General features: G+C 32.2%; 2 non-coding genes across 2 annotated transcripts; one reads left to right on the top strand and one right to left on the bottom strand.

Annotated features, from left to right (window-relative positions):
- Positions 1-7875: 7875 nt before the first annotated feature.
- Positions 7876-7948, bottom strand: TRNAF-GAA (transfer RNA phenylalanine (anticodon GAA)). The gene has a single exon. It is a non-coding gene; the product is annotated as a tRNA-Phe (tRNA).
- Positions 7949-9027: 1079 nt separating this feature from the next.
- Positions 9028-9100, top strand: TRNAT-UGU (transfer RNA threonine (anticodon UGU)). The gene has a single exon. It is a non-coding gene; the product is annotated as a tRNA-Thr (tRNA).
- Positions 9101-13926: the final 4826 nt, after the last annotated feature.

The following is a 13926-nucleotide window of genomic DNA, read 5'->3' as shown; positions in this document are numbered from 1 at the left end:
ATAATATTGAACTTCGGAATATTTTTTTATGATAAAAAATTTGTCTGTTCGCTCCTCTTTGATTCCTAGAGAACAAAGAGAATCTGTTGAATCTCAAGTATATTATTTAACCAGTCAAATTCAAAAACTTATTGAACATTTGGACCTGCACGAAAGAGACTACTTGTCCCAAAGAAGTTTGTGGAAAATTGTGGGTAAATCTAAACGACTTCTGATTTATCTGTTCAAAAAAGATAGACTTCGTTACAAACATTTAATCGATCAATTAGATATTCGTGGACTGCGTTAATTTTGATTTGAATGAAATTTTCATTTTCAAAAATTATGTTTTATTAAATTCTGAATCCTAATGAGTCATTCTTTTTTTTTGTTCTCATTGATTTTTTTAACCGGGAAAGAGCTATGATTATGTTTGCTAGGGAGAAAGACCTCATGATGGTAAGTATGGGTCCTCATCATCCATCAATGCATGGTGTTCTTCGACTTATTGTTACTCTAGATGGTGAAGATGTTATTGATTGTGAGCCTATATTAGGTTATTTACATAGAGAGATGGAAAAAATTGCTGAGAACCGAACAATTGTTCAATATCTCCCCTATGTAACACGATGGGATTATTTAGCTACTATGTTCACAGAGGCAGTAACGGTTAATGCACCAGAAAAGTTGGAAAATATTCAAATACCTAAAAGGGCTAGCTATATTAGAATGATTATGCTAGAGTTAAGTCGTATAGCTTCTCATTTGTTATGGCTTGGACCTTTCATGGCTGATATTGGTGCATAGACTCCTTTCTTTTATATTTTAAGAGAGAGGGAAATGATATATGATTTATTTGAAGCTGCCATGGGTATGCGAATGATGCATAATTATTTTTGTATTGGAGGAGTAGCTGTAGATTTACCCTATGGTTGGGTAGATAAATGCTTTGATTTTTGCTATTATTTCTTTCCAAAAGTGACCAAATATGAAAGACTTATTACACGCAATCCTATCTTTTTGAGACGAGTTGAGGGAGTAGGCATTATTAGTAGAGAAGAAGCAATAGATTGGAGTTTATCAGGACCCATGCAACAAGCTTTCAGAATCCAATGGGATCTTCGTAAAGTGGATCATTATGAATGTTATGATGAATTGGATTGGGAAATCCAATGGCAAAAAGAAGGAGATTCATTAGCTTGTTATTTGCTTCGAATCGGAGAAATGAAAGAATCTATTAAAATAATTAGACAGGCCCTAGAAATAATTTCGGGAGGTCCCTATGAGAATTTAGAGGTTCGACGTTTAAATAAGAAAAAAGATTTGAAATGGAACGATTTTGAATCTCAATTTATCAGTAAAAAACCTTCCCCTACTTTTGAGTTATCAAAACAAGAACATTACGTGAGAGTAGAAGCTCCCAAGGGGGAATTAGGAATTTTTTTTATAGGAGATGATAACATTTTTCCTTGGAGATGGAAAATACGACCACTTGGTTTTATTAATTTACAGATTCCTCCTCAACTGGTTAAAAGGATGAAATTAGCCAATATCATGATGACTTTGGGTAGTATAGATATCATTATGGGAGAGGTTGATCGTTAAAATGGTGATTAATATAGTAGATCTCGAAGAACAAGCTATCAATTTATTTTCTCGATTGGGATTTTCAAAAGAAATATATAGTCTTATATGGATTCTAATTGAAATAATTGTACTTCTATTGGGAATTACGATAGGAGTATTAGTTATTGTATGGCTTGAAAGAAAAATATCTGCGAGAATACAACAACGCATTGGACCTGAATACGCTGGTCCTTTGGGAATTATTCAAGCTTTGACGGATGGAATAAAATTACTGCTAAAAGAGGATATTATCCCACCTAGGGGGGATATTTGGTTATTTAGTATTGGACCAGCAGTAGTGGTGATACCTATTTTTTTAGGCTATTTAGTAATTCCCTTTGGTCGCCACATTGTTTTAATTGATCTTAGTATAGGCATTTTTTTTTGGATTGCAATTTCAAGTATTGCTCCCCTTGGACTGCTTATAGTAGGATATGCATCCAATAATAAATATTCTTTTTTAGGTGGTCTCCGAGCTGCTGCTTAAGCTATTAGTTATGAAATTCCTTTAGCTTTATGTGTGTTATCTATATCTCTACGTGTGGTTCATTGGAATATGAGATTCATTTTTCCCTTTTTTAGTTATAGTTATAAAAAGAGGGAAAAAAAGAAGTTAATGGGATGAGTATTCCGATCAAAAAACTAGATAGTCATATGGGTGAGATCAAACAATTTAAAAATCTTGCAGTAAGATGATTAAGTCCCATCCCCCATGTACAAGAGTGAGAGCATGCACAATCAGTGAAAACTGTGTGCCCCAGTTCATATATTAGTCATTGGAACCCAATAGCAGGGAGGAAAAGTATAAAAGTATGAAGTTACCGTCATTATATACTAAAAATCAAGCAAAGGTAGATGGTGAGAAACACCAAGATATAAAAAAGATTAGTGAAAAAAAAGAAACTGATATCTTATCTAGACCAAAGATATTTCCATAGAAATGGGATAACAATAAGGAGTTGACATTGGTAGGGATAATCAAGTAGTACTTCCCCAGAACCCCGATCTACAATATGTTTCTATCTACTTAAAAAAATGGCTATCCAGAACGAAGTAATCCTTTAACACTATTTTTTTTCTCTCGCAAAAAAAATACTGAAGGTTAAGATAGGTTCAAAGGTTCCTATTATTTGTAGCAAACGAAATCTCATTGGTTCAATTTATGATCTGGTGCTTTTTTTTTTATTGTGTTCTTTATTTCTTAATGACCATTGAGAAGCCGTATGAAGTGAAAGTTTCATGTACGGTTTTGGAATAGAGATGAAAACAGTGATGTTTCTGTTGACTATAATTATCGAATAGTTCAAGTATAATTGATATAGTTGAAGCACAGTGCAGATATGGTTTTTTAGGATGGAATTTGTGGCACAACCTATAGAGTTTTTAGCTTTTTTCATCTCATCTCTGGCAGAATGTGAAAGATTTCCCTTTGATTTACCAGAAGTGGAAGAAGAATTGGTAGCGGGTTATCAAATTGAATATTCGGGTATCAAATTTGGTTTATTTTACATTGCTTCTTATCTAAATCTATTAGCTTCTTCATTCTTTGTAACAATTCTTTACTTGGGCGGGTGGAACTTATCAATTCCATTCATACCCATTCTGGAACATTTTGAATGGGATTATATTTCTGGAATTAGCGGGGTCGTTAATATAACAATTGGGATCCTAATTATATTAGCTAAAGCCTATCTGTTCTTATTTATTTCTATCATGGCAAGATGAACCTTGCCTAGGATAAGAATGGACCAATTATTGGATCTTGGGTGGAAATTTATTTTACCTATTGCTTTGGGTAATTTTTTACTAACAGCCTCTTTCCAACTTATTTTATTATAACTAACTCTCTTTTCTTCGTGAAGAGGGTCTTATCAATTTTGCAATATATCCAAATTTGATAGATCAAATCTATGAAGAGAAAGAAATTTCTATGATTATTCGAGGAGATTTTAAACATGTTCTCCATGGTAACTGGGTTTATGAATTATACTGAACAAGCAATACAGGCTGCGAGATACATTGGGCAAGGTTTTATGGTTACCTTATATCACATGAATCGTTTACCTATTACTATTCAATATCCCTATGAAAAATGGATCCCATCAGAATGATTTCGCAGGAGGATCCACTTTGAATTTGATAAATGTATTTCTTGTGAAGTATGCGTCTGTGTATGCTCGATCAATCTACCTGTTGTGGATTGGAAAGTCGGAATAGATATGGGGAAAAAATGATTGGAAAATTATAGTATTGATTTTGGAATTTGTATCTTTTGTGGAAATTGTGTTGAATATTGCCCCACCAATTGTCTAGCGATGACAAAGGAATATGAACTTTCAACCTATGATCGCCATGAATTAAATTATGATCACATTGCTTTAGGACGTTTACGAATATCCGTTGTTGAATATTTAACAATTCAAACAATTCCAAGCTAAGAATATTAACTTAATATGTCTGAAGAAACTATGGACAAATTTTATGATTAAATCATTTCTACGATTATTTAGATTGAGCTCCGATTAAAGAATATCTAATAAACAAAATATTTCTCATTTTTGACAAATCAGGAATAAATAATTCTATTGACATCCCATTAATAATGTTAGATGTATGATTGATCGGAATCAATTATTGAGCTATAGATTAATTAATCAGTGCCCATATCAAATGAAATTACAAATCCAGTATAGCATATAGGTAAATGGGCTCACTTTTTATTTAGTGAATGGGAGGAAATAATATTCAAAGTTATTGTACACATAATGAATCGACCTGAATCTATATCTGATATTCTTTTGTTGGCTCCTCTAATGCTAAGATTTCTATTAGGAGGTATAGGAGTAGTATTACTTACTAATATAATTTATTCCGCTCTTTCATTGGGGTTAGTTCTAATTTTTATATCTTTTTTCTATATTATACTGAACACGGATTTCATAGCTGTTGCACAAATCCTAATCTACATAAGAGCTGTTAATATTTTGATTCTATTTGCTGTCACATTGATAAATAATCCAAAATATCCCAATTATGCCGCTCCTTGGACTATCAGAGATAGTATTACTTCAATAGTTTTTACGAGTCTTTTTTCTTTACTAATTACTATTATCTTGAACATGTCATGGTTCAGAATATCTCTGACTCAAAAATTAGATCAAATGTTAGAATGAGATTTAACAAACAATATTCAACGTATTGGGGCTCATTTATCCACTGATTTTTTACTTCCATTTGAACTTATTTCTCTAATTCTTCTAATTGCTCTTATTGGAGCCATTACTATAGCTCATCAAGAAGAAACAGTTTGAAAATGAAAGCTCTCGTGTAGCATAAATACGATGTTTTATCTTCATAGATCGTTTATGTAAATTAGAAACTACCACTTTTGTTTGTATCTAAAGAGATCAAGGTATGAGGAATTATTATGCTCGAACATGCGCTTCTTTTAGGTGCTTATTTATTCTCTATTGATATTTATGGGCTAGTAACAATTTGAAACATGGTTAAAGCACTTATGTGCCTTGAGCTAATACTCAATGCAGTTAATTTAAACCTAGTAACATTCTCATTTTTTTTGATAGTAGGCAAGTAAAGGGGGATATCTTTTCAATCTTTGTTATAGCTATTGCTGCTGCTGAAGCAGCTATTGGATTAGCTATTGTTCTGGCAATATATCGTAACAGAAAATCAACTCGTATCGATCAATTTAATTTGTTAAAATGGTAATAAAGATCTCCTTGCATATGAAAAATTTGTATATCTATTTCTATTCAAATAGATACTATGTTTTTCTCCATAAAAATAGATATAAATCTTTTATTTATAGAGAGATTTTTTCTAAGATCAATCAAGAGCATAATTCATATTTAACTCATTATCCAAATGATCTGTTTAAGACCAGATTGGGTAAAATGTTTTATAAAGAAAAAAGATAGAATCCGAATCTATTCATTATATCACCGATAATACAATTATTGATTTGCTTGATATTCATAATATATCATCACTGGCCATATATTAAAAAAATCTTATTCAGTGAAACACTTTTTCTACTAATGGAGTTCTTAGATTCAATGGCACATTCAGTCAAAATTTATGATACATGTATTGGTTGTACCCAGTGTGTACAAGCGTGTCTCATAGATGTATTAGAAATGATACCTTGGGAAGGATGTAAAGCTAAGCAAATTGCTTCTGCTCCAAGAACAGAAGACTACGTAGGTTGTAAGAGGTGTGAATCGGCTTGTCCAACATATTTTTTAAGTGTACATGTTTATTTATGGCATGAAACAACGTGCAGTATGGGTCTAGCTTACTGATCCATCAAAAAAGAAAAATAGTTAGATTCATCCCATACATATTTTTCATTCTCCTTTTCCTCTTTCACTGATCAAAACCCATACTTGACCCAAAAATGAAAGCATGGGTTTTGATATAGAAAGTCTCTTTTCTCTTCATTATGAGTAATTTACCTTGGTTAACAATAATTGTTATTTTGCCCATATCTGCAGGGTTATTAATCACTTTATTTCCCCATAAAGGAAATAAAATGATTCGATGGTATACTCTAGGTATTTTCTTATTAGATCTTCTTTTAATGACCTATATATTCTGTGATCATTATCATTTTGATAATTCATTAATCCAATTGGAAGAGGATTATAACTGGATAAGCCTTATGCATTTTCATTGGAAACTGGGAATTGGTGGATTTTCCATTGGACTTATTTTATTAACGGGATTTATAACTACTTTAGCTACTTTAGCTGCTTGGCCAGTTACTCGAAATCCATGATTATTATATTTCTTGATGTTGGCAATGTACATCGGACAATTGGGATTATTTTCTTCTCGAGATATTCTTCTTTTCTTTCTCATGTGGGAGTTGGAACTAATTCCTGTGTACTTACTTTTATCCATGTGGGGGGGAAAAAGACATCTCTATTCAACCACAAAATTTCTTTTGTATACCGCAGGTGGTTCCATTTTTATTTTAATGGGAGCTTTAAGTATGGGTCTCTATGGATCTCATGGACCAACATTCGATTTTGAATTATTAGCTAAAAAAGATTATCCCATCACACTTAAAATGCTATTATATTTAGGATTTTTGGTCGCTTATGCAATAAAATTACCAATCTTCCCTTTACATACCTGGTTACCGGATACTCATGGGGAAGCACATTATAGTACATGTATGCTTTTGGCCGAAGTTCTATTGAAAATAGGAGGATATGGGTTGATTTGGATCAATATGAAATTGTTACCTCATGCTCATTCTTTTTTTTCACTGTGGTTGATTATCATAGGAGTAGTGAAAATTATCTATGCAGCTCTAACTTCTATGGGTCAACGCAATTTGAAAAGAAGGATAGCCTATTCATCAATATCTCATATGGGTTTTGTAATTATAGGAATTGGTTCCATGACATATACAGGTCTCAATGGAGCCATTTTGCAAATGATTTCTCATGGATTAATTGGCACTACTCTTTTTTTCTTGGTAGGAACAAGTTATGATAGGATGCGTACTCTTTTTCTTGATGAAATGGGAGGAATCACTATATCAATTCCTAAAATCTTTACTATGTTCAGTAGCTTTTCAATGGCTTCTCTTGCATTTCCAGGAATGAGTGGTTTTGTAGCAGAATTTATGATATTTTTGGGCATAATTACTAATCATAATTATTCTTCGACCTTTCGGATCATTATTACTGCAATAGCAGCAATTGGAATGATATTAACTCCCATTTATTTGTTATCTATGTTACGTCAAATGTTTTATGGATATAAGGTTTTTAATGTCCCCAATCCTTATTTTAAAGATTCGGGACCACACAAACTTTTTATTTTGATCTGCCTCTTTCTACCAATTATAGGTATTGGTCTTTACCCCGATCTAGTTCTATTTTTATATAGTGCTAAGGTGGAAGCTATTTTTTCTAAATCTTTATATTAATCAAAATCATTTATATATAGAATCTTCCAGAGCAATTGGAAGCTATAAACTATATAATATTTTCTATTTATTTCTATCTTTATGAGAAGATATTAATACGAATGAAATAGAGAAAATTGCTCTCTAGTTCGAGTTATTTCAAGTAGTTTTAATCCCCTTTGAAATAACTTGGACTAACTCCCTATTAATTCAATAACATAGAATTACTGATGACTATTCGTAAATAATCAATATTATTTATTTTTTATATTTAAATCAATATAGAATAAGGTCTACTTATCCTTTTTCATACTTATACAAAGTGTATATGCCAGAAACCAGATTTGAACTGGTGACACAAGGATTTTCAGTCCTCTACTCTACCAACTGAGCTATCCCGGCTGTTCCCCTGTGCATCATACTGGCACAGTAACCAAACTCCTGTCAACTAGCAAAAAGGGTAAAAGATAGCATTTGAATGAGTAGAAGCAATGATACAACTAAAAACATTATTTATACAATAAATAATACATAATATATATTATGTATTATTTGTGTATGTTATATATAGTTATATACAAAGATGTATATAGAAGAGAAGCAGACATCGATCATACAATTAAAAATTCTTATGTTCTAAGACACTTAACAAATCGAAAATAAAACAGATAACCTAGGGATAGAGGGACTCGAACCCTCACGATCTATAAAACCAACGGATTTTCCTCCTACTCCAATTTTCATTGTTTTTGACATTGACAGGTAGAATTGGGCTCTATCTTTATCCTTGTGCAATTATGACTTCCAAAAATGGATTGTATCCAATCCAAATTATGTTGATTTGTTAGAATAGCTTCCGTTGAGTCTCTACACCTATCCCATTCTCGGAAAGGAAACTATTGTCTCTAGAAATCGAATTTGGCTCAGGATTGCCCATTCAAAATATCCCAGGGTTCCCTGGATTTGGATGCTATCACTTGGTAAGTTTCCATACCAAGGCTCAAAAAATTTAAGTCCATAGCGTCTATCGATTCTGCCATATCCCCTTCTTGTAGAACGAAATCATAAAACAATAATTGCATCCCATCAATTATTTCATTGGCATGAGCATTCTATTGTTTCTGCATTTTTGATGCAATGTTGTTATCGTCCCATCCTACACTGCAAAAATATCCTTTTCTCTATTTAGAATCTTATCGAAATCATCTTTTCCTTCTATAAGTCTTTTTTTTTCAATTCAATAATATTGTTCCACCTGGGACGGAAGGATTCGAACCTTCGAAATAACAAGACCAAAACTTGCTGCCTTACCGCTTGGCCGCGCCCCATTATTGTTTTATAATAATCCATTAAGATAAATTGATGAAATGTTTTGAATCTGAATTGCATTATTATAATTTAATTCGCTATGTATAATTCTAGCAATTTCGAAGAGATCTTTTCAGCCAATAAGCATGTGACTACATACTGCATGCATATGAGCCTGGTTAGCTCAAAGGTGAGAGCGTCACACTTGTAATGCGATGGTCATTGGTTCGATCCCGATAGCTGGCTCATTTTTATTCTTTCCACTTCTTACCATTATCAACCATAGATCATTAAAATCTATGAAATAAGGAAAAGGCTCTTACTTTTCGTATCATCGGCCCGTCGGGTCTGTCGTGGCATGATTTGTTTCAACTAGAAACGAAATCAATGATTGAAACATATCTTTATTTTCTCTCTACAATATTTTTATTTTCAAATTGAAGATAATTTGTTTCTCTCTCTATATATAAAATCATTCCAATATTCATGCTATTTATATTATTCCTCTTTCCAACATTAATTTATGTCTATATCATTTCTTGAAATAAGGAGTTTTTTATGTCTCGTTATCGCAGACCTTGTTTAAAAATAATTAGTCATCTCAAAACTTTACCAGGACTAAGTAAGAAAACAACCAACAGAATTCAAAAGCCTATTAAAAAAAATTCTAAACCTCTTAAATCTTCTCAATATCCTGTCCGTCTAAAAGAAAAATAAATATTACGTTTTCATTATGGACTTCCAGAGCACCAATTACTTCAATATGTTCGTATTGCTAGAAGATCCAAGGGATCAACACATCAGGTTCTATTACAATTATTGGAAATGCGCTTGGATAATATCCTTTTTCGATTGGGTATGGCCCTTACTATTCCTGAAGCCAGACAATTAGTCAACCATAAGCATATCCTGGTCAATGGTCATATAGTAGATATACCAAGTTATCATTGCAAACCCCAAGATTTAATTTCTATAAAAGAGAAACAAGGATTGAGAGATATAGTGAAGAAAAATATAGAGATTTTTCAAAAGGATAAAATGAGGGTGCCCCCCCATTTAAATCGGATTAAACAAAAGTCACAGTATAGTGGATTAGTAAAAAAAATATAGATAATAAGCGTATCAGTTTGAAGATTAATGAATTATTGGTCGTAGAATACTATTCCCGTCGAGTTTAAATTATTCCCAATTTTAAGGGAATGAAAAGAAAGGATTTCTACACATCTGTTCCTTTGTATGTTACATAACAATGTCATTGTTATTCAATTCAATATTTATTTATTTTTTTCAATATTTTTTTCTCTACCCCAAAATGGAAGGAGATTGTGGGAAAATGAAACCATCCTATCGAGTTTAGATTAATGATAAAATGATGTAAAAAAGAATACAAATACATGGAAAGAGAGGGATTCGAACCCCCGATAAACAGAAGCCTACATAGCAGTTCTAATGCTACGCCTTGAACTGCTCAGCCATCTTTCCTACACCTTTATTTGTTGACAAAATGAAAACAACAAGTTTTTTTCTAATTCATGCCCAAAAATGAGATAACTGACTTTTGCATAAGTCAAGTATTTTTGAATAAAGACAGACAGAAGAAAGAGTATTTTACCAAAGTTTCTTTTCTTCTTATTTAAAGATATTATTTTCTTTCATCAATCTAATATTATTATTTTAGAATATTAGACTTTTTATTGCCCGATCCAATTGTGAAATTAAGCCAGATCTATTGATAGATTCTATAATTATTATAGAATAATTTCCTATAATTATTCTTAATAATTCTTCGATTGGTAAGTCAATTAATGGTACAAATTGTACCATAATGACACAAATTCTATAATAATGATATGTTCAATAGATTCTATACTTATATAATAAGTATGCACAAACACAATCAATCATCATTTTTTCATTTTATGTCAATTTGTCATTTACTTACTTGTTTGATCGTTGGGGTCATGAGCAACCGAGTGTGAAACATAAACATTTTCTCAAAAAAAATTTATTGATTGCTATCAATTTGAATAAACTCTTTCAAATATTCCCAATTTTTCTTTATTCAGTTTACATATTTGCGATCGTAAGAATATTTATTATGCTATTGTGCATTGGCAAATAATTTTGTTCATGGAATCATTTCCGTATGGGGAATGAAAGAAATTACCAAATTTATAAATTGACTATGCCTAGATCTCAGAGAAATGACAATTTTATCGACAAGACTTTCACAATTGTAGCGGATATATTATTGCAGATAATCCCAATGGCCTTAGGGGATAAAAAGGCATTTACCTATTACAGAGATGGTGTGATTTGGTTTTTTTTCTTTCTACTTTTTTTTATATTCTATTTATTAAAAGTGAAAACTGACGTTTAGTGAAGGTGAGTTTTCTAAATAGAACAATTCTTTCTGTCGTGTATCTCGGATTTATGCAACCTTAGATGCTTTGATCTTCTGAGATTCTAGTATTAAGTGAAAGGTTATATCTATTACATAGATGTTAATGGTCAACATTATGTGATAGGTGTGCATAAGGGAAAAAGCACTACGCGTTAAAATCAACAACACAAATACTTCGTTATAATAAATAAAATAAGAATATAGAATACATTTTTTTTATTTTTATTAAGGGTTAGTTAGAATGGTTGAGGCAACAAACATCCATCTCGTTTGTATTTCGGATATTGCTAGAACCATCAGAGACTGTTGGAGTGAATAATTCCCGTAAAATACAATGCATTAAGGACAAAGAAATTGTTAGAGGTTATGTTTGTAGTGCTAAGCTAAAATAATTTATTATTGATTCTAAATAATAATAAAATCTTTGCAAGAAGGATAGCTAGGGATTCATTGGAAATACACTAGTTCCTGCTAATTCATAATCATAAGGAAAATATTTTTTCTTGTCAATTGAATTGATTACTTTCCTTATTTTGTACTTATTCTGTAAAAAAAGGAGGAGCCGTATGAGGTGAAATTCTCATGTACAGTTTTGAAGCGGAGATCATTTCAATTGAATGAATGACTGTAACGAATGTCAGCTCAATCCGAAGGGGAATATGCGAAAGCTTTACAAAATTATTATGAAGCCATGTGACCAAAAATTGACCCCTATGACCGAAGTTATATATTTTATAATATAGGTCTTATCCACACAAGTAATGGGGAACATGCTAAGGCTTTAGAATATTATTTCCGAGCATTAGAATGAAACCCGTCTTTACCACAAGCTCTTAATAACACGAACTTGATCTGTCATTACGTGCGGCTATCTGTACTATAGAATGAATTCGTTTAGTACAAAAAAAAGAGAGGCTTTCTACATATGCACTGTCCAAAACAATGGTTTTTTATCAGCTGTAGTCAAAAGAATACCCCTCATAGGAGCCCAAATATGAATGGGTAAATATAGCCTGGATAGTCCATGGATAAAATAAAATCAATTCAATTGATGGAGAAAGCACCATAAAGATCAATTATTGAAAGTTTGGGCTAATATGATCAAATCTGCTCATGGGAAAAAATAAGGAATCTATTTATGTAGTAGAGTTGATTTACTAGGTTATTGAGCAGTGGTGTAGCATCAAATCCTAAAGACGTAAAGTAATACTTTCCTGGTAGGAAAGTATTACTTCAAAAATTTCTATATAGAACATAGATAGTTACCTCTTAAAAAGATTTTTGTCTGGATAATCTGAAGTAGACCTCTTTATTTCTAATACTTCATCTTTTTACAGTGGGAGAAAAGAGAAAACCTAATCATTTATCGAAAGTGAAGTTTGAAACTCATGTCATTGACCCATTATGTTCTTTGACCCTATTTTGGAAGTTTGGGTACAAGGACTAAAGAATAGTTAATTGAGCCGTATGAGGTAGGAAACTCTCAAGTATGGTTCTAAGGGAAGAAAAATTTTAGAAGTTACTCTATCCCGACTGAGGAGAACAGGCCATTCAACAAGGAGATCCTGAAATTGCGAAAGCTTGGTTTGATCAAGCTGCTGAATATTGGAAGCAAGCTATAGCACTTTCTCCAAGAAATTATATCGAAGCAAAAAATTGGTTAAATATTACAAGACATTTTCGAGAATGAAAATCTCCCAGTTCCTATAGTCAAGATGATGAAATTTACCATGCTATTCGAACGAATTAGCTTCTCTTATTGCATAGTCATTATAAAAAAATATAAAATAGAACAAAGAATACAATCTATGGATTGTTAAAAAAATCCTTTTAATATGAGTCAATATCATCCATAAATAGAATTTATGAAAGATTTATTAATATAACATATGGGTTTAGAGATATGGATAAATAAATTTGGATATGAAAATAATGATTGTATCATATTTCTATATCTTACCATTGGGCGAGAAAGTTTTATATCTCGTAATGGTCCATTAAGCACCTATCGGATATGTCATAATAAATTTGAACATCTACCTCAAATGGACTTCTGTATCATAGTCGCTCCAGTTCTAAACTGGGAAATAAAGAGAGGGACGAGTTTAGAATATATAGTCATTTTTCTTTTTATTTTTTAATTCGGCGGGTTTTTTCTCATTTCTCATCTGGAAAGAGGAGAACTCAATGACCATTCATTCAATGAAAGAAGTAAAGATCATAGTGGAGAGGGATCCTATTAAAACCTCATTTGAAAAATGGGCTAAACCTGGTCATTTCTCAAAGACACTAGCTAAGGGACCCAATACTACCACCTAGATCTGGAACCTACATACTGATGCTCATGATTTTGATAGCCATACCAATGATTTGGAAGAGATCTCTTGCAAAGTATTTAGTGCTCATTTTGGTCAATTAGCCATCATATTTATTTGGCTAAGTGGGATGTACTTTCACGGTGCTCGTTTCTCCAATTATGAAGCATGGATCCTACTCACATTAAACCTAGTGCTCAGGTAGTTTGGCCGATAGTAGGCCAAGAAATTTTGAATGGAGATGTGGGTGGAGGTTTTCAAGGAATACAAATCACCTCTGGGTTCTTCCAAATTTGGCGAGCATCCAGAATAACTAGTGAATTGCAACTTTACTGCACCGCAATCGGTGCATT

The sequence above is a fragment of the Cupressus sempervirens genome, chromosome 4, assembly GCF_028749045.1.
Source record: "Cupressus sempervirens isolate cs-2001-9-10 chromosome 4, ASM2874904v1, whole genome shotgun sequence".
In the NCBI taxonomy this organism is placed as follows: Eukaryota; Viridiplantae; Streptophyta; class Pinopsida; order Cupressales; family Cupressaceae; genus Cupressus; species Cupressus sempervirens.
Note: the sequence above shows the minus strand (reverse complement) of the source record. Positions and strands in the feature narration are given on the sequence as shown.